At 35.8% G+C, this 6,052-nt stretch overlaps 1 pseudogene; it reads left to right on the top strand.

Annotated features, from left to right (window-relative positions):
- The first annotated feature begins 3,823 nt into the window (after positions 1-3,823).
- On the top strand, positions 3,824-5,792 carry LOC149577587 (cullin-1 pseudogene; annotated as a pseudogene).
- Positions 5,793-6,052: the final 260 nt, after the last annotated feature.

Here is a 6,052-nt window from a genome sequence, read left to right as displayed (position 1 = left end):
TCATGACAAATCCCTCATCAATAAAATTGTAAGTTGCCCCACTATCAAGAAGAACTGTCAACCTTTTCCCTACTAGTACCCCTCGAATTCGAAAGGGATGGTATCTTGGGACTCCTGATAATGCTGCTAAAGTGCCATCCTTGCTGATTTTTCTTTCTTTCTCTTCTTCTACCTCCTCTTTAGTGTCATGAAATTCCTCATGCTCATCTGAATCAGATTTTGAAGCAACTTCAATATAGTGCACTTAACCTTTCCCCAAACATTTGTGTCCCGGAACCTATGGTTCTCTACAAGTAAAACAAAGCTTTTTCCTTCGTAATTCACTCCTAGTCTCTTCATCTACCTTCTTTTTTGCCACATTTATCACATCTTTTGGTGGTAGTGTTGGGAAAGTCTTTTTCTGGAAATTCCCCTTATGTTGCCAAAGATTTGGGGGTTTTTGATTAGTGACTGGTTTCATAGGCATGCAAGTTTCAAGTTGCAAGCTTATTTTGATAGCTTCCTGTAAGGTTGAGGGTGAGAAAGCCTTAACCAAACCCTTAATAGAATCTTCTAAACCATCAAGAAAAAGATAAACAATCCTCTTTTCACTCATATCAGGTACCATAACAACCACTTTTTGAAACTCTTCTATATACTCATTAACTGATTTGGTTTGCTTCAACTTTGACAATTCTTTAAAGTACTCTTCATCATCCTTGAGGTCAAATCTATCTATCACTCTTTGACTGAAATCATCAAATGTAGTTACCTGATCATGACCTTGAGTAGTCATTCTATGATACCACCAATCATAGGCTGCATCTTCCAAGTGTAGACTTGCAAATTGAACAGCATCACTCTCCTTCATGGGGTTAAGTGTGAAGAAAGTCTGTAATTTTTGTAGCCATGCTCTAGCTGAAATTTTATTTGTTCCATCAAAAGTAGGTGCTGTAAACTTGCTTATTTTATTTTTGAGCTCTCTTCCACTTATGTCATGCTCCCTCCTGTTCTCTTTCTTGGGCATCAAAGTGTTCATCATATCCACATATTCTCTAAAAGGAACTGAACTGCAAAAGTCATCATCTAAGCCATTGCAAGTAGCTCTTAATGCAATCAAGTTACCTGTAACCTCTTCCATAGGATTAAGGGCTAGATTTGGTACTAGTGGCTCATCTGCAGGCAGGAAAATAGTTTTTGTTGATTTAGAGGGTGTGGGTTTCAGATTTTTTGGCTCCTCTGAAGTGCTCCCTTTCTCATTAATAGATGCAACTCCTTGCAGTTTTTCTGTTAATATCCGCAAAGCCTCTTTAGTTTCTGCCAAACTATCCACTATTTGCTTCTGAGTATTTTGGATGTCTTGAAAAAATTTCTTTGCCATCTCATCTTGATCAGCCATGCTTTTTCCTTCCTTGGATTTTGTACTTTTACTTTTAACTGGAGGTTTGATCAAAATTTCTTGATTCTTTTCTCGCTGCAAATATCTCTTTTCTCTTTCACTTGGTTGCATGCAAACTTCTACAAATCCTCAGGCTGGCAAGATCATAGCTCTGATACCACTGAAATGTCCCTTTTTCTCATTTTATATGATATTTCAAGCCTCTAATTAGATTTTCAAAATCAAACAATCAATAATACAAAGATCCACCAATTTCTCAATAAACCCCAAATCGGGTATGTCCGAAATAGTGCCAAAAACTTCACAACTTCACTTATTATTAATAAATCTGAAAATGGACTTTTTACAGAAATTTCAGCAGCATAACGGCCTACAAAATGACATTTCTAGATCTGTATAGCATTTACACAACATCTCACAAATGTAGGACAAAAACTATGCTCATCGGGCTCCCGAAATTAACACAAAAATGCTCGGAAACACCACAAAAACACTAATAATCTATCTCAAAAGTTTAACCACGTCCCAATATATATATTTAGCTTTATTTTAACATCTTAAAGTCTGAAATACAGCAACAACCCAAACTAATATGAAATACTCAACCGAAAACACCAAACTCTTACAAAAAACACACCCGAAAACTCACAAATTTGCACTGTTCAGCACAAGGGCAAACTTTGCATGAGCTTGCACATGGAATGGCTTCAAAATCCCGTCCTTAGCCTTCCTAGAAACCTGCAAACTCCCGCCCTTGGGTCTCCTTCTCCACAGGTTTGGCAGCCTCTGAAGAACAACAAAACAATAAGCGAAAATCAAGTTCTGGAATGAGCCCAAAATGCCTCCAAATCCCTTAAAAGAGGGCATAACCCTAACTCACGTCCAAGAGGGGTTAATAAAACATATTTTAATAATAATTTTTATTTATTAGTCCATTAGTTTCCAAAGATTAGCCCCTTTTGCCGAAACTTCACCTTTTTTGGGCCTGCCTGCGTTAGCAAAGATTATTATTTTTAAATATTTGAAAAGGGGACATGACACATTTACAGAAGGAGCATCTAGGTTTTGAATAATTTGACATCATTTGAAAGTTTTGGCATTTTCAGACCAACATTGGTCTTATTTTGATACGATAACAAATGACTAATGTCTTTATTGTGAATTTCATGAATTTTGACTATCTGGGTATTGCTCTATTCAATAATGGAGATTAGATAGAGCTAGCTAATCTATTATAGATATCTTAGAGGTATTTTACATCAAATTTAATCATGTCTAGGGTTAGTGCTTAATTTGTGCAATATTTTGGCTATCTTAATTGTTGATACACTTGTTTATCATTTTACAGAGGAAAAACCAAGTTGAAGGATTTGACTTGATTTGAAAGTTCTAATTGGTTTTTTTTTCATACCAACATTTGTCTCAGTTTGCAACAACGACAACAAGGTAATGCTTGTATTATGGTTTGAATGTATTTTGACCATCTAGACATTGCTTTATTTAGGAAAGAAGATTAGGTATAGCCAAATGTTTTGTTCAAACCAACATTATTCTCATTTTGCAATAACAACAATTAGAGTTGATTCGATTATTGAATACTGCCACTCATTTAGCATTTCAATTTCATTATTGAATGCTTAGGAACATATGTTGTTGGGCATATGTTTTCTTGTGTTGTGGTTAGATGTTTACAATTTGTGTTTTATTAGGATCTTTGTGATTCTTGATATGTTTGATTGTCATTTGCTAGAGGGAGCAACTAGGGCATGAAGGATTTGACTTAATTTAAAAGTTATAACTTTACTGGTGTTAGTCCAATAACAGTCTCATTTTGCAACAATGATAGATTAGTATGTTTGTTTTGTGATATCAATGTATTTTTACCATCTGGGTATTACTGTATTAAATAACCTAAATGAAATAATAGTGTATTCTATTGACACATTACAATTATTTTCTCACTACATTTCATATTTTCATAATTCAGATTGAAAAATCTAATCAAATGAAATGTCTTACACAATGGAAAAGGTGTAAATTAAAATAAACTATTAATTCAAATGTAGTTATAAATAAATGTTAAGAATAATACTAGAGCTATGAAATATAATAGAACATATGACGTGATCAAAGTTAAATTTAGGTTATTCATTTTAATATAATAATAATATTTAAGTTGTTTTTTAGTTAAATGATTTATAGTCTTACATTGTGATTCATAATATTTTTAACATTAATCGACGGATTTAATTCAGGAGGAGCCTGAAGAGGATACAATTGGAAAATCTTGTTTTTGTCGAAACCATAGTACTCATTAATTTGAAATGTCTTGATTTATACATCTTTTTTAATAACATTTCACAATACTTGGAAATTTCGTTCTGTTCGATTTATTGACGACTGTTTTGACTGAAAACTCGTGGTTTTAGATTTGCCAAGTGAGGAATGGAGGGCGATGGATTTGGAGCAGGGGCTGAGCGAAGGGCGACGTCGACTGAATATGAGAAAGCCTTAAAAGATCATATCAATTCCACAGTTGCGCCAGCACTGAGGGAGAAAGAAGATGAGTTTCTCTTGAGAGAAATTGTAACGCAATGGGAAATATACAGTCCAATGTTCCGCAAGCAATTGCGTTCTGCTTCCAAACGATTTCTATGCTGCTGATACTTCAAAGAGATTCTTTTACGAAGAAATTTCGCGGAATAATGTGCAAGCTGCTTTGATGCGTCAAACAAATAAGATGCGGGAGGGTGAGAGCAGTCCTGATGGCGAAACTGTGTCGAAGAAGATTGTCTGTGTGTTGCAGGATTTAGGGATGGGATATAATGGCTATTTTCAGTCGGCCGTTTTGGGAAATGCCAAAACATACTATTCCAGAAAGGGTGCTTCATGGATACGTGAGTGTTCTTGTGTAGACTACTTGCACAAGGTTGTTGGGTGTTTGAGGATGGAGAGAGAAACGATCGCAGTCAACTGGCCGGTGCATCGGTATAACCAAAACAGGTATGTTAAAACTGTAGAAGATGAACTTCTTTGCAAGCATACAGGCCGACTTTTGGGTTGCCTTTCATTGTTGAGAAATGAGACGATGGATGATCTTTCAGAAGTATTGAAGCTGTACTCTGGAATAGAGAGAGGCATTCAACTGTTGGCCAACATGTTTCGAAGGCATGTTACTCAGATGGCGGCATAGACTGTAAAGTCAAGTAATCAGATACAAGTAACCGCAAGTGAAAATCATCAGTTTGTAAAGACTGTTTTCCAATTGCGTCAGAAATACTCTCAATTTGTTGAGGAGAAATTTATGAATCACTTCCTTTTCAGAAATGCACTCGCGGAAGCCTTTCAGAGTCTTTGCAATGAACAATTTGGAGGAGACAGCTTTTGGGAATTGCTTGTTGCAGTCTGTGACAACATTTTGAGAAACAGGAGCATGGCAGCAGTAGATGTTGAAGATGGTCTTCACATGGTTGCAGAATTATTTTCCTATGTTTATACGGAAGATGCCATCGATCAGATTGCAGAGTCTTATAGGAAAAAGCTCAGAGACAGGCTTTTCAGTCGTAAAAGTTCACATTTTGATTATGAAAAAATCATGTTAGATAAGCTGAAGCTGAAGGGTATTTATGGAAGACGGTTTACCTTCGAAATGGAGGGCATGCTTAATGATTGGGTATTGTCAATGAAAACCCAATCAGATTATGAGGAATACCTCAAACAGAATCATCCTCATCCCTATTCTGGAATAGAATTCTCCGTCACAGTCTTGACATCTGGCTTCTGGCCAAGATATGGATCACCTGAATCACTTGTTCTTCCTGATGAAATGGCGAGACATTTAGAGTCATTCAAAGAGTTCTATAAAATAGAAAAAATGAACAGAAGGCTAACATGGAAACATAATCTTGGAACGTGTCTCATGATTGGAAGATTTGAACAAGGTGAAATTCAAATAGTTGGAACACCTTGTCATGCAAGTGCACTCTTGTTGTTCAACGAAACAGAGAGGTTAAGTTTTTCACAAGTTAAATCCCAGTTGAATTTGAAAGTTGAAGATACAATTGAATTGCTGAAATCCCTTGCATGCTCAAAATACAAAATCCTAACTAAATTACCAGATACCCAATCTGTGACAAAAACAGATTATTTTGAAGTCAAAGCAAATTTTTCATGCAGTAACAAGAGAAAGATCAGACTTCCGGCATTCACATCCAATGTAAAAGAAAATGTTGGGAAGGCTGTAATACAAGATGTACGTCATATAATTGATGCTTCCATCGTAAGAATTATGAAGAAAAGAAAAGCAGTACTTCATACGGAGCTACTGATGGAATGTGCTGAGCAGGTCAAAGACTGGATCAAGCCAGATGAAAAGAAAATAAAAATGAGAATTGAGAATCTGATAAGCAGATAATATATAGAGAGAGATGAAAAAAATCCTAGAGTGTACAAATTCATGCCATGACTTGGGTTTGATACTTGACAACTTATTCTTGTCATTATCTGGCAATTTAAAGGAATCCTCTTCTTAAGAGCCTCTTTTATCCTAACTAGAGTAACTCTTAGCTCTAGCGGCAGTCAAGCTACAGGACATCATCAATTTTTGTGCAGGTCTTTTTAGTGTAGTAATGTTTGGTTCTATATTGTGGATGGTTTAAAATGCCCCTTTTGGAT

This window comes from Cupressus sempervirens, chromosome 1, assembly GCF_028749045.1.
Source record: "Cupressus sempervirens isolate cs-2001-9-10 chromosome 1, ASM2874904v1, whole genome shotgun sequence".
In the NCBI taxonomy this organism is placed as follows: domain Eukaryota; kingdom Viridiplantae; phylum Streptophyta; class Pinopsida; order Cupressales; family Cupressaceae; genus Cupressus; species Cupressus sempervirens.
The sequence above is the reverse complement of the archived record's forward strand: the minus strand, read 5'-3'. Positions and strand labels throughout refer to the sequence as shown.